General features: G+C 42.2%; 1 protein-coding gene across 6 annotated transcripts in view; it reads left to right on the forward strand.

Moving 5' to 3' along the window:
• The first annotated feature begins 8192 nt into the window (after nucleotides 1-8192).
• Nucleotides 8193-21310, forward strand: part of SPATS2L (spermatogenesis associated serine rich 2 like) — a 162760-nt gene continuing 149642 nt past the window's right edge. For 2 of the 6 annotated variants that reach the window (XM_081051670.1, XM_081051674.1), the window contains exon 1: nucleotides 8463-8765. The gene's annotated coding sequence lies outside the window, so the exon portion shown is untranslated. Of the gene's footprint in view, nucleotides 8440-8462; nucleotides 8766-21310 lie in introns of those variants that run through there. The other 4 variants (XM_081051672.1, XM_081051669.1, XM_081051671.1 and 1 more) reach the window with 4 other exon arrangements.

A 21310-nucleotide genomic window follows, 5' to 3' on the forward strand; every position in this document is an offset into this window, starting at 1 on the left:
GTCTATCTTAGCTTCCAGCTACTGATCACCCTTTCACACTCACCTATGTCCAGCGATTTCACATTTTGGCTCATACCTTACAACATTCACTTTTAACATTTGATAATTTGAAAATACATTCAGGACTCTAAATACACTTATCCAAAAAAGATGCTGACCACATTTTTTGAGAACTGCTAATGTAGGCCATTTAACTTCTGTGAACTTAATATTTGAAGGAAAAGAGGCAATTAATTATTACAGATATTTCAGAAAGACTGGTGCGAACTGCAGTGATAAAACTGCGTGGTCCAACCAAAATTATCAAGTTGCTTTGCCTTTGACAGAAATTATATCAATTCAGATCATGTTACTGTGTGTCGATCAGGAGCTCTGTTACATGTCTTTGATTGATAACCATGAAAAAGGAATTATTACTGATTGCAGTATTTTAGTAAATAAAACCATTCAAGATATGGAAAAACAATAAAAAGGATGATGAAAGGCTAGGGACCTATGAATTTTTAAAGAGTATGCCAATTTTTTATTTTAAAAGAGCTACGTTTATAAACATGTAGAGGTTGCTAATATAGTTACTAGACGCACAGACTCTGGAGACAGGCTGCCTGGGTTTGCACTAGCGCTTTGCCACTTACTAGCTCTCTAATTTGGGGCAAGTTCCTCACTCTGTCTGTGCCTCAGATTTCTCATCTGTGAAATGGACATAAAAACACCTACCTCACATGATTATTGTGAAACCAAAATGAAACAGCACATGAAGTGCTTAGAATGGTGTCTGGCATGTAGTACATAATTAATAAATATCTGCCAGCGTTTTCATCATTAATGCTATTTTTGGAGTGCCCGCAATATGCCAGGAACTATGCTACACGCTTCACATTCAATCGCCTATAACACTTCAGATTCGATCTGCTGTAAAAATTAAGCTCATTTTTATGAGTAAGGAAGTGATGAAGTGATGTAACTTTTCCAAGGTCTTGTGGCAAAGAGCTTGGCTCAATAGAGCTTAGGAGTTTTCATTTAAATGATAGAACGATGTAAAGCCACGGCTTGCATTGGAATCCAAACCATCTTGACATTTAGTATTCTACTGGGAAATTCTTCCTTCATAGTCAAACGAATCCTTGCATGCTGTAGCATAAACTATTCTTGTTCTGTCTTCAACAGAGACAGAAAAGCTCGCGGACATCCCTGTGTCTCCCCTTACAGGCTGTTATGAAGTTGCCCTCTTGATTTGTCTTCCCCAGGTTTGAAAAACACACAGCTCCCATAGGCCTTCTGCATGAACTCTGTTTATTAACCATAGAATGATCTCCACACAAATGCATTTCCACTAATTTTTTAAATTAGACTTTAAATCAGAAGTTCATCCTTGATGTAAGTAGGGCGCAGTATCCTTTGGCGGAGCTTGCTTCGCTTAGGAAGCAGCCAAACATAAGCACCCTTTCCCTTTGGATGTTCTAATTCCACCTTCCCATGAGAAGCTGCGACAACAATGTGCCTTGATACACCTAATAAGGATTTTTTCCGTTTTCAAGTTTACATGTCATTTTGTTTCAGAGTTGAGTCTTGATTCACTGATATTAATATTTAATTGTGAAATCTGGAATGCAATAAAACGCTGTTTCATTGTTCATCATCCATTCATTCCCCATGTCTAGGTCAGGCATGGTGCTAGACAAGAGAAACAAAAGACAGTGTCCTTGCTCACAGGGAGTGCGTAAGTCTCCTCAGGGAGACAAATGCACAGTTACCTAATTATGATGATAGGGCAATGCTCAGGAATCAACAGGAACATGGGAACGGGGGCACGGATGACACCCTGGAATGTGGGTTTTGTGGGGTCTGATAAAATATCCTGGGTATCCAATCAGAGACCCAGACTCCAACCCCACTTTTACTATGAACTTTGTTATTATGGTTGAATTGCGTCCTCCACCCATAAAAGGATATGTTGGAGTCCTAACCCCCACTACCTGAGAATGTGACCTTATTTGGAGATAGGGTCATTAAAATGAGGTCATTAGAGTGGGCCCTAATCCAATATGGTTGGTGTCCTATAAAAAGGAGAAATTTAGACATGAAGACATATGCATGCAAAGGAAAGGCAATGTGAAGAGACACAGGGAGAAGTTCGCTACCTAGAAACCAAGGAGACAGCTCTGGGACAGACCCTTCCCTCGCAGCCCTCGGAAGGAACCAACCCTGCTGACATCTTCATCTCCATGTTCTAGCCTCCAGAATTGTGAGATAAGAAATTCCTGTTGTTTAAGCCAGCCACCCAGCCTGGGGTGCTTTGTTATGACAGCCCTAGCAAACTAATTCATTGTTTCACAGTCACAAGCATACCTCACGTCTCAGGTTCCACTCTAGAGAAGGCCAGTCCCGTGTATGGGAAGATTTGGGCAAAAGCACTCAAAGCACAACCAACCAAAAAAGTGGCTGAATTTGCCTTTGTTTCATTCAAATGCTATGACCCAAAGGAATCTTGAGTTTTCTTTACATAGTGAGTTTGGGTATACAAGTTTCCTTTATACTCCCTAGTATAGTATCCAAAAGCAACTCCAGGAGAACTTTGTTTATAAAGTAAGTAATATACATTAACATGGGATATTTAGAGTATAAGCTATACCCGATAGATAAAACTTTGTTAGGTAACAGATCAACATGGCACAACTTCAAATAAATGGTTAATAAACATACGAAAAGATGTTCTAGCTCACTAGTAATCAGATTTGTGACAAAACTACTCTTGGTAAACAGAAGATGATAATACACATCAAAGAACAAATGAATGTACACATCCTGAATGAATGATAACCTATTCACCTATAACACTCACTGTTGCCATTTGTCTTCCTGTTGGCACACAACTAAGGTTGAATGAACCTGGAATTATCTTCCTAGAATGCAGGGTGTCATGTAATCGTTAAAACCAACCAATCAACCAAACAAAAAACCTCTCAAATCCAACTTCTATTAGGTACATAATCATTTCAGGCATTAGCTTCTGAGAAGAGAAAGTTTTTAACCTTAAAAAAGCTGAAGCAGTGAAAAGATAACCTAATATTTAGCTCCTGTAGAGACTATGCAAGTTCAGCCAAAGGACATTGTTTGGTGTTTTTCTGTTTCCAACATGTTTTGCCCTCCGGCCAGCAAAGTTATCCCTTTTCTTCTCACCCCAAGTCTTCCTCTTTCCTGGAAAATTTCCAAGCAGAACCCTGGTTTTAGTTCATAACAACTCAATCTGTGCCATTGGGACACCAAGAGAATGACTCATTTCTTTGGATTTGCCTCAGCAAGTCTTCGGCAAGCCTTTGTTGCTCTGCCCATCCATCCCTCAACCCCTCGCATTGGCCAGTGTCCACAATGGGCTTTTATTTCAGTCTCTATTGACTTCCGTCCGTTTACTTTTTGTTTTAAGAAATTATAATTATAAAAATGATATACAAGGGGAAAAAGTTGTACAAAGTTAAAAATGGAAGTCCCTCACCTCCAGGGTTACCAGTGTCAACAGTGTACATATCCTTCAAGATACATAGATCTCTGCCCTCCTCCCCCCTTTAGAGCACATATTGTACATATTATTCTGACTTGCTCTTACCACTCAAAAATATATCAACACTTTTCTATGTCAACAAATCAATATCTCCCTCGTTTTTAAACAGCTACTTATTATTCCACACTGTATATGTACCAAATGTACTTAACCATTTCTCTATTCATAAATGTTGAGGTATAGTCCAATTTTTTTTGAGAGGGGCCTCTACAAATACTACAATAGACATATACGTAAATATATTCTTGCACACTTATTTCTGCTGAATAGATTACATATAGTGGAAATGCACAAAGAACATATGCATTTTTAGTATTTATAGATATTGCAAATGCTTTCCAGATGTTTATCAATTCTTACTCCAGTCACTTCAGTATAAAAGTTATTTCTTATACTCACAAACACTTGATATTAAAACATTTTTTCCAATATGATAAGTAAAAAAAATGTTATCTTTTTATTTACACTCTGATCACTGGTAAGGTTGAGAATGTTTTTATATGCTTATTAGCACATATTTCCTCTTTGGAGAATCAAGAATCACCTCTTCCTATCCTGTAACATTTTCTTATTTTGCTGCTTCACTTTTTCGTATTGATTTCTAGAAGCTGTTTGTTATTTTACGTATTAACTTCTTCCTGTTGTGTATGTATGTTGCATATATTTTCTCCCATTAAGTAACATTGTCTATGGTAGCCTTCACTGTATAGAAATATTGCTCTTTTTTTTGGTAGTCAAATATGTTTAATCTTTTCTGTTATAGTTTCTGGAGTTATTAGCAAGGTATTTCTAGCTAGTGTTATAAAGATAACCAATATTGTAAAAGATTCTCTTGTATTTTTTTTTAGAATTTATAGTTCTGTGTAGATTGTTAATCCCTCTGGATTTTTTCTTAAATATGGAAAAAGATAGTGTATTCGTTATCCTTAACTCAACAGGTATTTTTTTTTTTTTTAACTAAGATAACATTTCAATGTGGGTGTTCAGCAAGTAGATACCATAGAGAGACTTGGGCTTCTTCTATCCAGTGTTTCTATCCTCCTCTCAGTAAGGAGTCAGCAAATTATTGAGTACAGGACATCTCAACTCAGTGCCTGTTTTTGTAAATAAAGTTTTATTGGAACACAACCTTGTCCATTTGTTTACACAGTGTCTATGACTGCTTTCCTGTGAAACAGCTGAATTGAGTAGTTGGGATAGACACATATGACTCACAAAGCCCAAAATATTTACTTGACAGCCCTTTATAGGAAAGGTTTGCTGACTCCTGCTCTGGGGTCTCAGGAGTCCTTAGTTCCCACATAGCAGATGGAGAAGAGAAATCATGCAGGAGGTTTTCCATTAGTGGGGACTGGAAGTGAAGTACAAAGCTTCCATTTACATTTCACTGGTCTGATTCAGTCACTTGGCCTCACCTGTGAAATGTGAATTAGTTGTTCATCCAGGAAGAAAGAGAAATAGATTTGTAGAATTACTAGCCATTCTCTGCCACAGTGTGCCCTGTAATTATTTGTTTCTTTCTTCCTGCCCATTTTTAATCAGAATAGGCTAGATTATGCTGCAGAAACAAACAACTCCTAAATCTCAGTGGCTTAGAAAAACAAAGGTTTATTTCTTGTTCATACGACGTATCCGTAAGAATCAGCAGAAGTGACATTGCTCATTGTTGTCATTCATCCCACTCTGATGGAGCAACCACCACCAGGCACCTTGTTGGTTGCAGTACTATAAGGAAAAGTAGTGATGCATGCATTAGTTCTTCTGCCCAGAGTTGACAACTCGTCACTTCCATCCACCTTTCATTGGCTGAAGCAAGTCACAGGGCTACACTGTACTTCAGTAGGGTGAGGAAGTGCAATCCTATCATGTGCTTCAAAGGAAGCAGAGCTGGAATATTTGTGAACAGCCCTAATGAATACCACACACAATGAGAGAACACATTCATTTCTTCCCTAAGGGAGATCACCCAGATTCTACCCAGTCACAGTCAAGGAACGCTAGATGACAGACTCACCAGCAGGTCTGAATAGTGGCCTGGAGCCTAGCAACTAAAATCACTCCCTGTCCCCAACACTGATTCAGATGTCAAAATTCTAATAGAGACAACTACCGACCACAGCCTGAAACAGGTTTCTGGGATGTGAATCCTGATCTGCATGACCATGCCTAGAGAATCAGGAGCACAGCACAATCTACGGGTGGAAAGTAGGGAATATGTCATTTTGCTGAAATCAGTACTGCAGGGAACCAGTCAGCCTCATTGAAGGATATGTCACTGTTCTCCTTACAATTAAGCACACTGGGTAGAGACTGTAGGTGACAATATGCAGAAAAGCAGTAGACACAGATGAAAAATACCCGTATGGAAATATTAGAACATATAAACTAATATGTTTTCTTCATTCCTCAGAAAATGTTTACTCGTGATTTTCGTTTGTTTGCTTAAGAAAAGAACTTCGCTTCCCTATTTAGCTTAGAAAATAGTAAAATCGTATTTATGAATTATAATCGTAGAGAATCATTTTGAACAATAGAATCATATTAACATTAGACAGATAACTTCCTGATCAAAATTTCAAATAAAGTAATTTTTCAAATATTTTCAATATCCAGTGCCAACACTACATATTTTTTTCATATTCTATGCCTTTGGATTTGTCTGTCTCCATGTAATTATCTCCATGTCTATCTCCACGTAAGTATAAAAATCATTTATAATTAACTCATCAAAATGCTACTTTTTTAGTTATTTGATGTCCAAGAAGTTTTTACATAGTTTTCAATGAGTATTTTAAATCCTCTCTCCCAGAAACAGAAATTTTCATTTTTTTTCCAGAGTAAATTAAACATCAAAAGGTTTAAGTTTGATTTGAAACTCACTGTCTATAAAACTTTTAAAAGTCTGATTTCTTTTGCTAGTCCCATAGCTAATTCTTGAAAGCTATAATTATTTTCTTTAGTTACTTTAATATCGTCTTGTCATGGACGAGGCCTCCATCTCCAGTAGAGAATTAATTTTATCTAGTTTGTGGTACCGTGGCTATTACTACACTCCTATTCTCCATTTGTTTTTTCCATCAATTCAGTGGTTTAATATTTTTGCTCTCAACACACATACCAGTTATTCTTATGGCTGCCACCTACTAACTGAAAAAGAGCCCTCAAATGTAAAAGGCCATCATGTATGGGCTTCTGAAAACTCTTTCTTCCCTCTGGTCATATTCAGTTCTTGAAAACATTTTTCTTTCAGACTTTACTAAGCAAGTTAGATTTGGAGTCCTGGGCAGATTATGAAGTGGTAGAAGAAAGGAATGAAGATTGAGTTCAATGTTATTTCCAAAACCTTTCCTAGGAAAGCAATAATTTATTATTCATTTTGGAATTCTAATTATGGGGACAAACCCAAAAAACTTAAAATATTTTGCTAGAGGACCTAAAAAAATGTATCAAATCCCAAGTCAAATTATTATGTTACCTTTTCCACCTGAATGTAATGAGCAATATAATTATCCTTTATATGTAATATGGATTCTAGAAGCAAGTTTTCCCATCTGCAGCACAGGCAGGGACAAATTGTGTAGGTTCAAATCCTCCCTCCACCACTTACTAGCTTAATAATTTAGGCAAGTTATTTTACCTCTGCATTCTTCAGTTTCTTTGTAGAAAAGGACAAAAATAGTACGTATCTACCTTATAGGGTTGTTTGAAGGATTAAATGAAGTTAATACTTATAAAGCACTTATAAATGCTTGCTAAATAAATTACACGATTCATACACCTATCCAGTGTAGCAAGAACCACCACAAGTCACATCAGAAAATACATTCCTCTACTTGTAGCTCTTCTATTTCCTATCAGGGCTGTGCTTCGTCAACAGGGGCACATTATGTTAACAGATTAGAACTTTGTGAGAAAGGTGTTTGTGTTTTATTTCAAATTACGATTCCTGAACATGGGGTGATATACCATTCTGCTGTACACTCAGCGGCCCCTTAGAGATTGCAGCGTGAGAAGCATAACCAACTCTGCTCTGATATTTCTAAGGGACTTTGACATCCAAGGAGCCGCTGAGAAACAATTATTGGTATTCAGAAAAAGGGAAGCTAAGAAGTCATCCTTAAAAAAAAAAAAAAAAAAAACTGAATTGGAGAGCTGCCTGCATTTCGCTCTACTGCCTCTGGAAGAGGTGTGTTATCTAAAGTGCTTCCATCATGAATAATGGTTGAGAAATTGCCTTTACTCTCCCGACTACTGTACTCCCAGGCAGAAATCCATGGGCTCATGCCCATGTGTCTATCTGGAACTTAGTATCACACACGTTTAGAGCAACCCATCTTTCAGAGCCCAGTGTAAATGGGAGGGGCCGGAACACTCCGGGTTAGCCCAGTTTCTAAGGTCAGACCCGAGCCCCAGTACTTTTTCCGCACCTAGCTCTTCAGACCATTTCGGAATCTGCTACCTTTGTTTACATTTTGAGCTTGGCTCAGCACCACAAACCATTATTACCTTCTAAAAGGAGAAGCCTCTTGCATCTGTAGACAGTGCCCGGGGGAGCAAAGTTCATTCTGCTGGATATGGGAGGGTGATTCTCCTGCAACACGTGTGGGTTGTGACAAAATCTTTCAATAACAAGGACAGTGAAAGTGAGGTGGAGGTAGAGAAAGGCGAGGACGTTGGTGGAGGGCAAGCAAGCAAGTGTGGAAGCTGTGCGGGGATTCTTCTAGAAAGTGGGGTGGGAAAGGAGCTAGGGAGGGCGTGTGGAGGGAAGGGATCTGTGTCAGAACGTGCGTGTGAGCAGATACAAAACCCGAGAGAGGCGTGAGCAGCGCTGTGTGTGCGAGCGGGAGCGAGGGGCGCCGGCTCGGGGTGTGTGCGCTTGGGTGAGTGACACCGAGGGGCGGGCTGGCCGGCGGGCCAGCGGGCGGGGGAAGCCTGCGAGGGGCGGGAGTGTCCCTGCGTGGAGCGGGCCGACCCGGAGTTGTGTCAGCGAAGGAATCCAGTCGGGGGCCGAGCTGGCTGCGCCCTCCGCCGCGAGCGCCGGCAGCGTGGGGCGAGCTCCGGACGGCGCGCGGCCCAGGCAGCGGCTCCCGCTCCGCCCGCCCTCTGCGCCGCTGGGGCCGCTACCGCCGCTGTGCCTCCCCTGGCGACCGTGCCCCCGACCCCCGTCCCCCGGTCCGGGACGCAGTGCCCAGCGATCGGCGCAGAGGTAAGCCCGGGACCCCTGCCCCCCGCCGCCCGAGGTTCCCTCCCCGCCTGCCGGGCCCGAGCCGGTACGCGGGACTCGGACGGACGCGGTGGGGCCTGCGCGGCCGTCGCAGTGGCTCGGTCCGGCCCGCAGGTTCCGCAGCCCGGGCCGCCCAGCCTCCGCCGCCTCCCGGGCCGCTGGGTGTGGCCCCCGCTCGGCGCCGACCTGACGCGGCGGTCGCCGTCCTTCCCGTCTCCGGCCGGCGCGAGCGAGCCGGCGGGCGGGAGGAGGTGCCGGTTCCGCTCCCTTTTGCGCGCCCCGGGCCAGCGTGTGGCCGCCGCGCTCCGACGTGGACCCGCCCGCCCCGGATCTGAATCGGCCGCGGTCCCTCGACTGCCCTTCCCCGCGCGAGCGCCCCCTTCCACTCGCAGAGCGGAGTGCCACCCATCCATCCCCGCCCGCCGCCCTCTCGCCGAGAGCCGCAGCGCTGCGCTCTGCGGGACCATCCCGCGCTCGAGCGTGGCCCCGCGCGGCCGGGCGCCCCCGGGAGCGGGGTGCAGCGGCCCCCAGAGCCGGCGGACTCGCCGCGGTCGCAGGCGGGGAGACGGGAGTAAAAGCCGAGCGCCCCGGCCGCGGGAGCTAGCTGTCGCGCGGCCGCGTCCGGGCGGGTGCGACCCGGAGTCCGCAGGCGGCGGCCCGGGCTCGGGATGCTGCCGCGGACCGAAGCTCCGAACGGCGGTTGTTCCGGGGGTGCGGGGAGGGTTCTTCCCGCTCTCTGGACTTCTCCGAATCTCGGAAGATGGGCCCCGCTCGCACGCACTCGCCTGTGCGCTCGCTCTCGGGTCGGTTGTTAATTACTTAACTGCACACGTAGGAGGTGAAGGGCTGAGACTTTACCCGCACCGGGATGCGACCCAGGCCTCCCATCTTCGCAAGTGGAGGTTGCTAATTCTTGCGTGTGTTTGATTTGTGTTTGTGAACTTCTGAAGCTTTCAGCTCCCAGCCGTCCTGAGGGTAGCGGATGCCAGGGTCTTGGCCACTTGACACTGAAGTCTTTCTGTACAGCATTTTCCTTTGAGTGTATTGCAGAATCTAGCTTGAGAACTACGTACTGAAAAACCTTGAACTTCAAACGCAGCCTCTTTCCAGAAAATGTGATGTGTAACATTTTCACTTTTTTGTTGAGAATTTCAAAAAATGTTATCTTAGAAACTTCTACCAGTCCCCTCAGAAGAAAAAAAAAATCGACTCTGAAATTTTAAAACCTATGCAAAGGAAGGGACTTTGTGCTACTATTTGAAAGAATGAGGTCGTGTGACCTTTATGACATCGTTTGGTTTGTCTTAAAGGAACGACTCATTACCATTCTGATTATGTTTTCTAGAGATAAAGCAGATGTGCAATACGGAAGGGACAGGAAGTCAGAAATTGCTTTATTCCGGAAAAAAAAAAATTCAAGTAACAGATCCAGTTATTTTGAAAGACACTGAAAATAAAGACTAAAATAAAGACTAAAGTTGCCTTCTACATAAACTATTTCATTGGCCTTATAATATAAATTGTATCACTTAAATGGATAGGGGTAGTTTTATTAAGTAACGGTAGTATTTAAAAATATCTGTGTATGATAATATTTGTTGGATCTTGAACTGGGGGAAAAATCAACTTTGGGAATGATTTTCTATTTGGACAAGGCATTTACTGCTGCAGTCTCTAATTAGAGTTTTGGATTAAACTCAAGTTTTGTTAAAACCTATTTTGTGGAGCAGCAGAACAAAAAGCATGGAAAATTCTGTATCTGTGTGGCTTTAAACACACACACACAAATTAGTCCCAAAGATAATTTGCATAAAAATACAATCACTTGAATGCAGACAATATTTAAGAGGATAGTGAAAACTCAACATCTGGGAAAGGAGTATATTAATTGGCAATTTTCTTTCTTTCTTTAATCCCTGCCGCTGAAAATATTAAATGGTTTCCTAGGACTCAAGGTAGTTTAATGTGCTTATTTAGACAGGCAAAATGATCAAGAGCCTTTTGTATTCGTTTTATTTTAGGGAGGGCCCTGATGAAAGTCTTCATGATCTGCTCTGTGCTCAAACTGATTTTCAAGTGGCCATTGTGGGCATAGGTATCTATGGGCTTGTGAAGCTGTTTTGCCACCTCTTTAATGATACGGGAAAGAGAATGCTTTGGCCACACACACCATTGCAGTCTTTGAAGCACTGCCAATCAAAAACATCTCATAGATAAATTTTGCTGTGCACGTGGATGTACTTTCCATCAGAAGTTAATCTTTAGAAATGTCTCATTTTTAGTTCTAAATTTTTTCAGTTTCTCAGTCTATGATCATAGAATTGTGCTGTCATTAACAAAAATTACTTATTTATGGCTTTTTGTGTTGAATGTGCCTAAGTAGTCTGTCTTCTACCTTTCTCCTACATTTACACAATTTTAATCAGCATCTTATGAGGTAAGCTGAGAAAGGAACTTTTGGTTACATTTGATAAAATGGAAGCTGAGGTTGCTCATGGTAGGATTGAAGCTACTCTACCATCTTTCTTGATATATGAGTGGTGTAGGTTTTGTATGCATTAAATACATACTGCTTACTCACTGTACCATAGTACTTCTTTCCTAGTCATCATATTATGTAGACCCTTTGTTGTTATTTTACTGTAATAATTAAATCATATGGCTGCTGTAATTTTTGTACACAGAACAGTAGCTTTTATAAGCATGACACAGGACATGAGGACAGATATATAATATGGACAGAGCGATAGAGTCTGTTTATTGATCTCTGAATGATTGTGCATAATTCAACTAATCAATTCATTCCACCACTGTTCTGTCTTACCATGTAATCACACAATTAAAATATGATTTTCATGATACACACTGTTGAAAATCAGTACACTTAATTATAGAAGAAAAACAAACTTTTCTTTTTTCTTCCCCTTTTTGAAGTAGTCTGCTATGAAGGTGTTATTTCCTTGACACATCAAAATGGCTAATTTGGAGTTGTGATGCTTGTTATGTAAATAGGCCATATGTTGAATTTCTACAGAAGTTTATTCGTTCAGTGTTGTAATGGATAGGATCCCTTAAGTACCACAGCTTAGGAAAATAGTCTACGAAGATGTATTTCTTTCTACTATCTATATCGCTTCTGTTGTATTTGTTTAATAGCTAGTATTTTTATTTTCTAATAAAAAAAATTCTTAAATGTGATTGTGTCACCTGTCCTTACATCATACAAAGCTTTGGTACTGACACAATCTCCATATTCTTTTATGCACCTGCTTAACAGACTTTTCATAGTGGATGTCTTGCTGTCAGGTTAAAGGCTACCTGCCTGGTAAACTTTTCATATTTCTGCTAAACCTTTTCCTTTCACAGTGAACACACTCTCCTTTTCTGGATACTCAGCATTTGTTTCCTCACCCAGACTTGAGACCTGGCAACCATCCCTGACTCTTTCTTTTGTTCCCTCAATAAAACTGTGCAAGTCTTGTTAACTCTTCCTTTGTAACAGTTTCTCTGAGCCAGCCCCCACATTTCCTTTGTATTGCCCCCTCTCGGGCTGATAGCCCTGGCCCTCACCCATGACTGTGTTCTAGGATGAGTATAGTAATCTACATCCTGGTCTCTCTGTATGTGAGTTTTCTCCATTCTGCGTACTTCCACCACATCAGCCTTTCTAAAACTCCTCCTTGGAACTCTTCTCCAAGGATTTTCTTACTGGAAGCCTGTGTTGAAGTCTGGTTTACCTGATTCTAAAGCAAGTGCTCTTTGCACTAGTTAAAATACTTTCCATGTCCCTCACCCCCTCACCCTAACCCTCGCCCAAAATTGCCTTTGGCATCAAGTCTAACCTCTCAACGTGTTTTTAATGTACCTCATAGTCTTGCCCAAATTTAACTTATCAACTTTATGTTATGCTTCTTACCAACATGAACCTTTATTCCTACTGATTGGATCTCACTGCCCTTTGAAGATGACTTTGTACCCTTTTGTTTATGATCTACCTTGTAAAATGTCATTCGTTTTTCCTCTGACCTAACGCCACCTTTAGGTTCTAGTCTGCCTGCCCTATTCACTGTTCCTCTGTTTTTTATCCTTTTCTACCCTTTTGTCTGCATCATTCCTTTAGACCATCAGATGCTCTCTCCTACTATTGTGTTCTTAATTCTTGCTTTCCCAACTAGGCTGCAAGTTCCTTGAGGGCACTGATGTACCTCTAGTCTGTCTTGTTCCCTGTAGGCCCTTGGGCACAGCAAGCACTTGATAAATATACCTGTAGCATCAATAAGCTCGAAAGGTGAATTTGTGTGTTTTTTTAATAATAGGTTTTGATATTACCTGTGTACTGCTCGCCATTGTGTCCCCAGAGCCTCGCTTGGAGCTTGACACCTAGTCTTGACCTCAAAAAATATTTGTTAACATAGAAATTAATGTTGACATTGGATAAAAGGACAGACAGGCATTTGAAGGAATCATTTGTCAAGGAGTTTTTCCCGTTTTTCTTCGGTGGTTCTAATCAGCCTCTCCATTCATCAGCTGTGAGGATTCGAAGGCCTGGCCTTTTCCAGAGTTGAGATAATGATGGAGGCTGGCAGTTGTGAGTTAGAATTAAGCAGGTTGTCATTATTTTAAGGTGGAGTGATGGGTCCCATTAGCGACAAGAATAAAAGCATGCAGAGCCTTATGTCAGTATTTTATACGTAAAACAATTAGACTAGAGTTATCAGTTATATGGAAGTTCAGTTAATTGGCCCTAAAATCCTAGACTGTATTGCAGTCTAAATTTAAAAGTTTCCTTGTAAAGTAAAAAAGAAAAGAAAAAAAAAATGTCTGGGGCTCCATCTGGGGAGGCAAGGTGAGGTAGAGAAGAATGCCACACCCATTCTATTGTGTCCAGAACAAAATTCAATTCTTCACTTTTCTATAAGACTCATTTTGTACAAAGCACTGTTTCTTCCAGGAAGGAGTTTATAGTCTAGCAGGAGAAATAACATGTACCCCAGAAACAAAGGTCTAAGAGAGAGCAGAAAGGAAAATTTCCTGCTGGGGGTGGCGGGGACCTGCCTAAAGTGATAGTTGTTTGAGCTGATTCTTGAAAAGAATTGGGTGAGATTTCAATAGCTATTATTGGAAATACAAGGGTGAGGGAAGGGTGGCTGGGATAGCGGCAATGCAGGGTAGGCATTCCAGGGGGTTTGGGCTCTAACATCAGTAATATGTTAGGGCTCTTCTGGGCATTGGTGGTCTGCAGTGTTCAATAAGGAAACTTTAAGGATATACAGATACCTGAAATAGTTACTTTTTGGTGCCAAGTGCTGAGCTGACCATGACGTAAAGCACAAAATGAATCTTGTAAGCAATATAACCGGTGAGATCCTGGGTAACATCCAACCTGCTTAGAATGCTCAAAAAGACCTCCTGCATTTGGAAACACCACCGAATGGTAATGTAATAGGGAAATGTCTGCCCGATTGTGATCGCAAGTAACTAGCCATCTCTGGGACACTGCCCAGTGCACCTAACAGTTCAGTAAACGGGTAAACATATTCTTATATACAATCCAGTTCTGATTCTTTAGAATTACCCCCTCATGGGGGTAAGTTTCAGGGAGCCAGATGTAGTAGGGTCAGCGTAAGGAAGGTAGTACTATTACGTATGGGTTGTGCTATTTCATGAGGTGGTAAGCCCACCCATACTAGATGTATTCAAGCATAGCCTATACCAGGCAATATCTCATTTAAATATATGCATTATCTCCCTTCTTCCTCAAAGCAGTCCCCTGAAGTATATATGCCAATTACCCCCACTTAACTGAAGAGCAATGCTGAAGCCTAAGAGGTTGAGTTGCAAGCTGTGGAGCAGGTGTGAAGCCTATGCATTTGGAGGGCAGAGACTGAATATGTCCTGGATGAAAAAAGGATACATACATCGGGTGGCTATGAAGGTTTTTAAGAGCCCTTCCTAACGCTAAGATTGATTCTTTAATTCTCTTTAGGGATCAAGATGCTAATTGTTGCAAAGCACTAATTCATTATCAGTTCACCCAATTCTTAGAAATTCAGAACAAAATGAATGCAATTATGATAGCATAACGGTTAACACTTTTTGATCAGCTCATTTAAACCTCACAGTCATATTGCAAGGTAGGGATTATGTACCCTCTTAAGAAGGGGACACTGAAGCCCAGGGAAGTTACTTGATTGAATCTGCAGAGTTGATAAGTGGCAGATGCATCTGTTTGGTGACTGACCCCCATGCCTGGCTTTTTTTTCTTCCCCTGTCCTGTGAGGTAGTGCAGGGTGACATTGAAGATATTTACCTATCAGGTTGGCACGGACCCTGACCAATCAGAGGCCACTGGCTATAAGCAACCGCTGTGATTCTCCTGGGTGATGACTGCCACCTGAGGTGATGTTTAGGTGAAGTCCAAAGGTGCGTGAAAGTCTTGGTACTATTCTTAACATGCAGACGTGGAGCTGCAGAAAGCTAGTGACTTCTTCCTATGTTCAGCATTTATCTGATTTTATGCAAGTACTATTAAAGAAGAAAAGCCTTCATGGACAATTACATTTCATTTATATTTCTAAATAAGGAAAAATTGTTTTCCAATGGTATTGTCCTGTCTTCCTTAAAAATGGCAGGATCTTCTTCCCCATTCCTTGTTTTCCCTGTATCCTCTTCCAGTCTGAGGCTCGTCTCTCTGGACACCATCCCCTCTTGTTCCATTATCTTTCATTTCTTCAACAACTCAACCAACCTTTTCTCACAGTCCATGAGCATGGTGGCAGTCTTTCACATCCTTTCCAGAAATAGAAGACAAGACAAACAAAAATCTTCTGGGCCCCTTTCCTCTTGGTCTGGTTCTGTTCCGTTTCCCTCCTGATTTAGAAGGTAATGCCTTGTAGGACACGTGGTCCTCAGCTCCTCCCCACCTACTGTTTCTCTCCCGCCCTCTATCCTGTTCTCTCTTGATGGCCATCTCTGTCCTTTAAACTGCCAGATCCATTGTGCAGGATTCTCTTCTAATTCTTGACCTGTATGCGGCATTTGATGTTACTGATTCTCTCTTGAAACCTTGCTCTGTCTTCTGAGTCATTTCTCTCTCCCGAGTTTTTCCGTTGCCCAACAGCTCTGTGTTAGACTCACCAGTAGGTTCTTCTCCTCCTCCCAAATTTCAGCATTCTGTGGTATTCACCCTCAACCCTTGCTCACTCCTCACATTTGCCCTGGGATGACTCACCTACTGTTTTCTTCTGCTACCGCCTATATGCCCCTGGTTCCTTAATCTGCAACTCCAACCTTGAACTCTTCTGATCTCTGCTCCACGGATCTTAAACGCAGCAAGTTCAAAACTCAGCTTCCACAACCAGCCTATTCCTTCTGTGTTCTCTCTCAATGAATGAAACCCACTTCACCATGTTTAAAACTTGGGAGTTGTTCTAGATTCCTCACTCTTCCTCAACCCCTGCATTTCACTGAGCACCAAGACCTATGGAAACTATTCTCAAACTGTCTTGAATCTGTCCCCACCTCCTTACTGGTCTTTCTCCTCTGCCTGGCCTGCCTCCAACCGGTTCCCAATGCTGTTGCCTTTCTAAAAGGCAAATATGATCACGACTTTCTGCTGCTGAAAATCTTCAGCAGAGTCACTGCTTCTCCAGGATAAAACCTGAGCTCCCGAGCATGGTACAAAAGCTCCTTTGTGATCTGGGCTCCCCCTTTGTGTGTGTGTGAAAGTCTTCTTTAATGATCCCGGTTCCCCACTCTCTTCCCCCCGCCCACAGCATCCCTACTGAAGGAAATGAGTTGTGACAGGAAAGAAGTGAGAGGAGGGATGGGAACCGAGAAGAGACGATAGGATTGTGCTGACCAGCACTGGAGCCCCGAGCTGCCTGTAGCTGTTGAGCCCCTGAAATAAGGCTAATCCAAACTAAGATGTTCTGTAAGTGTAAAATACACCACGGCCAAAGACTTTTTATGAGTGAAGAATGTAAAGTGTCTCATTAACAGATTTTAATATTGATTACATGTTGAAACAGTAATATTTTGGATATAGTGGGTTAAGTTAAATATATTATTAAAGTGAATTTCACATTTTTTTTAACGTGGCTACTAGAACATTTTAAATGACCTGTGTGGTTTGCATTATAATTCTTTTGGACCACATTGTTACAGAACATCTCCTCATTCCCAGGAGATGCATCCTACATGAGCCAAGCCCATGAGCCAAGCCCATGAGCTTTTTGAATGATCAAGTCAGCCCCACAGGTACAGAGAAGCAGCAATTGCTCAGTTTCTTAAATCCAGAGATATTAAGTGCTTTAGATAAGACTCAGAATCCGAGAGACAGATTGTGAAAGTGACAGCCAGGAGTCATACATACATCCGTGCACAGCACTGAAGTCACGATTAAAGCACATCTGGCTCCCCAGTCACCATCAGGAGTGGGAAGCAGGGATACTTGTGTGCTAGAGGGAGGATTTGAGATAGACAGAAGGAGCAAGGGAGGGCCAGTGGAGTCACATTCCCGGGAAGCCTCCCACTGGGAGCCACACCTTGGCCTCTGAGCTCTCCATCTGCCATCGGTCCTTCCCAGTGGGCTAAGTCCCAGCTCCCCCACTGTCCCGCTCTAGGATCCTGAGCAAATGAATGAATCAGTGGGTCTGCAGCCTCAATGATATGTGCATTCTCCAGTCATTGTGCATCAAACAAAATGACGTGCCAAACAATTGGTAAGTGCTCGACAGAAGGTAGTGATGCCTTAAGATACTGAGGGCAGCCGTCTGAGAATCAGTTGGCCACAAAAGCTTTGAAGAGGGGTATGTGGGCTGTCCGAAAGACCCAGAAGATAACATGCTGTGTCTTACGAGAGATGCAGAGCTTTATGTTTTCACAGTGGAAAAGCCAACCAGTGATAGGAAACCAGAGTTTATCGGTTTGGAGCAGGAGGGAGAAGCCTGAAGGTGAGGGGAAGAAACCATGACTATCAAGAGAAAGGTTTAGCAGAATCAGATTCCAGTGCAGCCTGATGGGCAGCGTGAGTCCACATTCTCTTCCGGTAGTTTACGTGTTGTGGTCTGTTGAGCCCTTTGCTTCTGAAAAGAACCCCCCTGAGCAATTGTTTTTCTTTGTTTTTACACATTAGGCATTAGTATAAGATTCTGTTAAGGGGAAAGATTCTTTTGCTAAAAATAAAAGTTTGAAAGTCATACATCTACAAGAAATGGCCTGAGAAAGTGGTAACCATCCTGGTGTGGTTATTTTTCCCCCCATTTGCAGGATGTGGGACGAGTGTAGGCCCTTTGCAGGAGGGTCACAGCTCCCTTGCATCTGTGCCTTGGTGACTCTCCATTGGACTGACCATGCTGTTTGGTTTGCCCAGGCAATTTACCTAGAAAGCCACTACTCAGCCTCATTCTTGGGTAGCCCAGTTTTCACTGTGTGCCCCAGGTTCCACTTCCGCTCCCACATCCCCAAGTCCCTGCATTGAGTTCTTGTGTAGGAATCCCAAGTTGCCTTGTAAGGATCCCATCATACATCGCTGCGCCTCCTTCGGACGGTAGTCTTGCCTCTGAGCCTCAAGCCCTGCGGTGAGGCCCCACTGCTACCTTCCAGGCTTCTGCGGTACTGACACCTACCAGCAATGGGCAGGAAACTCAGTTTAATAGGTATGTGTGGACTTGAATAGCTTGCCTGGATACTAGCTGTTCTCTGGTTCCAGGCCCCTGACACCAAACACTGCAAACACCAAACACTAGCTGCCCTATTGGTCTCTAGGTCCCATTTGTACTATATGCCCAACTGGGGAAGAGATGGGGAAGGCAAGCATAGGGCTGATTTTTCTAAATTATGATGCATCCACTTCTTTGTCTCCTATGGGAAGGCTGCTAGTCATATGAGTGGATGAAAAAGGTGGTTGCCTTTATTGTGTGATTTCAGAATCTATACTACTCAGAATCTGGCACTTCAAATATCAACAGTTTCTCTTTCCTACTCTCTAATATGCTAAAGCCTGTGTTCTAAAAACTCTGTTCCCTTTCCTAAGACCAGTATAGTTCAGAAGAAAAGGAGGACAAATTTGGCACTTGAATGGCCTGGTTTTGACTCATGTAATTGGCTAGCTGTATGAACTTGAGCAAATTATTTAATCTTCCTGAACCTCAGTTTTTTCGTGTACGAAGTGAAATTAATACCTCCTTGTTTTGTTACGATTTTGTTATGACTAAATAAGAAAGAAAGTGTCCAGCAGCAGGGCCTAAAATGCAAATGCTATGGAAGTGGTAACTTAGACTTATGCTCCTTAGGATGAATAATTTTATGGGCCCTCCCCTGAGACTGATAAGGAAGAAAATAAGGAATCCGGGTTAAAGGACCCAGATTTCACCCATCAAGGGCTGAAAAGCACCAGAAGGAACTTGCCTTCACGTTGTGCTTAAGGCTAGGCTTGCCTATTATTGGTTTGCATTTGTGAAAATATGCATCTGGGGTTATAAATACAGCATGAAGCCATGGAAAAAAGGCATGTTTACATCTTCTGTTGGGATAATGTAAGAATAAACAAAGTAAGTTTTTAAATCTCTATAATAGTCAGGTGCACTGCCATCAAAATAAACTTTCATTTCTATTCTTTGCTGATAAATTACAAATAAAGGAAGCCACTAAAATAACCCACAAAGGAAGATTCATATACAAATTAGGCACCAGGGACAAATTTCACACTTACTTTGTTGGAGCCATTCTTTCTTTAACTGTGGGTGTTTGGGAAGTTCTTTTGTTGCAGCCTTTGCAGCCTTATCAAGGAGGGAAAAGCTTTAGTGTACTAAGGAAGAATGCTTTTGATTGGAGGCAATATTGTTCTCAGTGTGGGCTGACTTTCATATATTACAGTGATTGCTAATACATAACCGAGAAAACCCATTTATTGAAGTGCCATAAACAGCAGTGAGATAGTCTGATCTGACATCCTGCCACTTCTGAGTGTTTATTATAGAAATGTGGGCAGTCCTCTAATTTGTAAAGGGGAAAGTGGAAGATGCTCTATGCTGGCTACTGTGACTGCTAATGTCCTGATCTGGAAGGTCTTTGTCCTTTCTCATTTATTTCCTCTGTGAAGTCTGCGTGGTGGAATGGATTCAGTACATGCGCTGGGCTGCCAGCGACTTCCTCGGCTCTTGATGCAATCGATCACCCCACTGGAATGCCATAGCCTCAGTACAGTGTCATATTAAAATTGCGAACACGCAAGGAGGAAATGTAAATCTACTGCCTCAAAAATTAAAAATAAAAGCATTCAAAATATAATTCTGTGCTGGTTTGTGGCCTTGAATGTATAAAGTCATTTATTGTTCTGGTGGTCCCAGAGCAAGAAATGTTTCAGCTAGAGTAGATGATATCACCTAAGGTTGCCATGACAATGTTAATTTATAATTTCCAAACTTTGGTAGAATTTCACGTTCTAGACTCTTCTGGATTGCATTTATATTTATAGTTATTTCTCACTTATTAAGGTGAGGCATATTTAGATATTGCTTACATGAATGCACCAGGAGTATCTTCACGAAAGTTACTTACAGGACATTAGAAGCATAGAGCGTGGGCATTGGAAAGGGACAGTTGATACTGTGGTCTGACATTTCCCCCAAATGCAGGAATCCCTTCCGCAGTATCCTAGGCAGCCAGTTGCCATTTGAACCAGGAATGAGGAGCCCACAATTTGTGATGCTGAGGAATTCTGCTGACAGTAGTCTGCGATCCTCCTAGATCTTAAGCCCCTTTAGATTTGGGCCTTGTCTCATCTGTGATTGGACCAATATTCATTATTAAGCACAGGTGGACAGAAATACTGAAATCTGCCTCCCTGCAGCTTCCTCATTCATTTTCCATGGCCCTTTGAAGTCCACAGAACAGACATGCACCCTCTGTGGGGTAGCTCTTCAAATATTTGACATAGTTATGGTATCTCCTACTTGAAGTCCTCTCTTTTCAGGCTTTTGTGGCCCCAGGTCTTCGAACTGAAATTTCCCAGCCTTTTAGCACTCCTCTGGTCACTCGCCACTCTGCCTGTACCATTTTAAAAGTGAGGCATCTTGAACTCAACACCCTTCTCCTGAGTTCTCTGGGCGGTGGAAAACACATGGCTGCCATTAACTCCCCTATTCAAGGCACCCGTCTTTTGTTAACCTAGTCAAATATTGGGTTAGCCTCCATTTTAAATCAGTGGCGGCATATTGTGAGTTTATATCCAAAGTCAAATAAAACTTCCACGTCTTAAGGATTGCTACAAAGCCAAGCTCCCGTTAGTCTACCCTTGTTTAGTTGTGTGAACCTATGTAGAAGACTTCACACGTATCTGTTACATGTTGTTTCTTTTTGTCAAATCATTTTTCCTCTCTATCAAGACATTTTTAAATTCTAATTTAAAAAAATTCAAAGTATTTTTAAAAATTCAAGATATTAGCGGGACTTCTTTTCACTTATTTATCAATTACAGATTTGAGAATGGTACTTACTTTGTCATTGATATAATGTTGGCTAAG

This window comes from Rhinolophus hipposideros (genome assembly GCF_964194185.1).
Source record: "Rhinolophus hipposideros genome assembly, chromosome: 6".
NCBI classification, from domain to species: Eukaryota; Metazoa; Chordata; class Mammalia; order Chiroptera; family Rhinolophidae; genus Rhinolophus; species Rhinolophus hipposideros.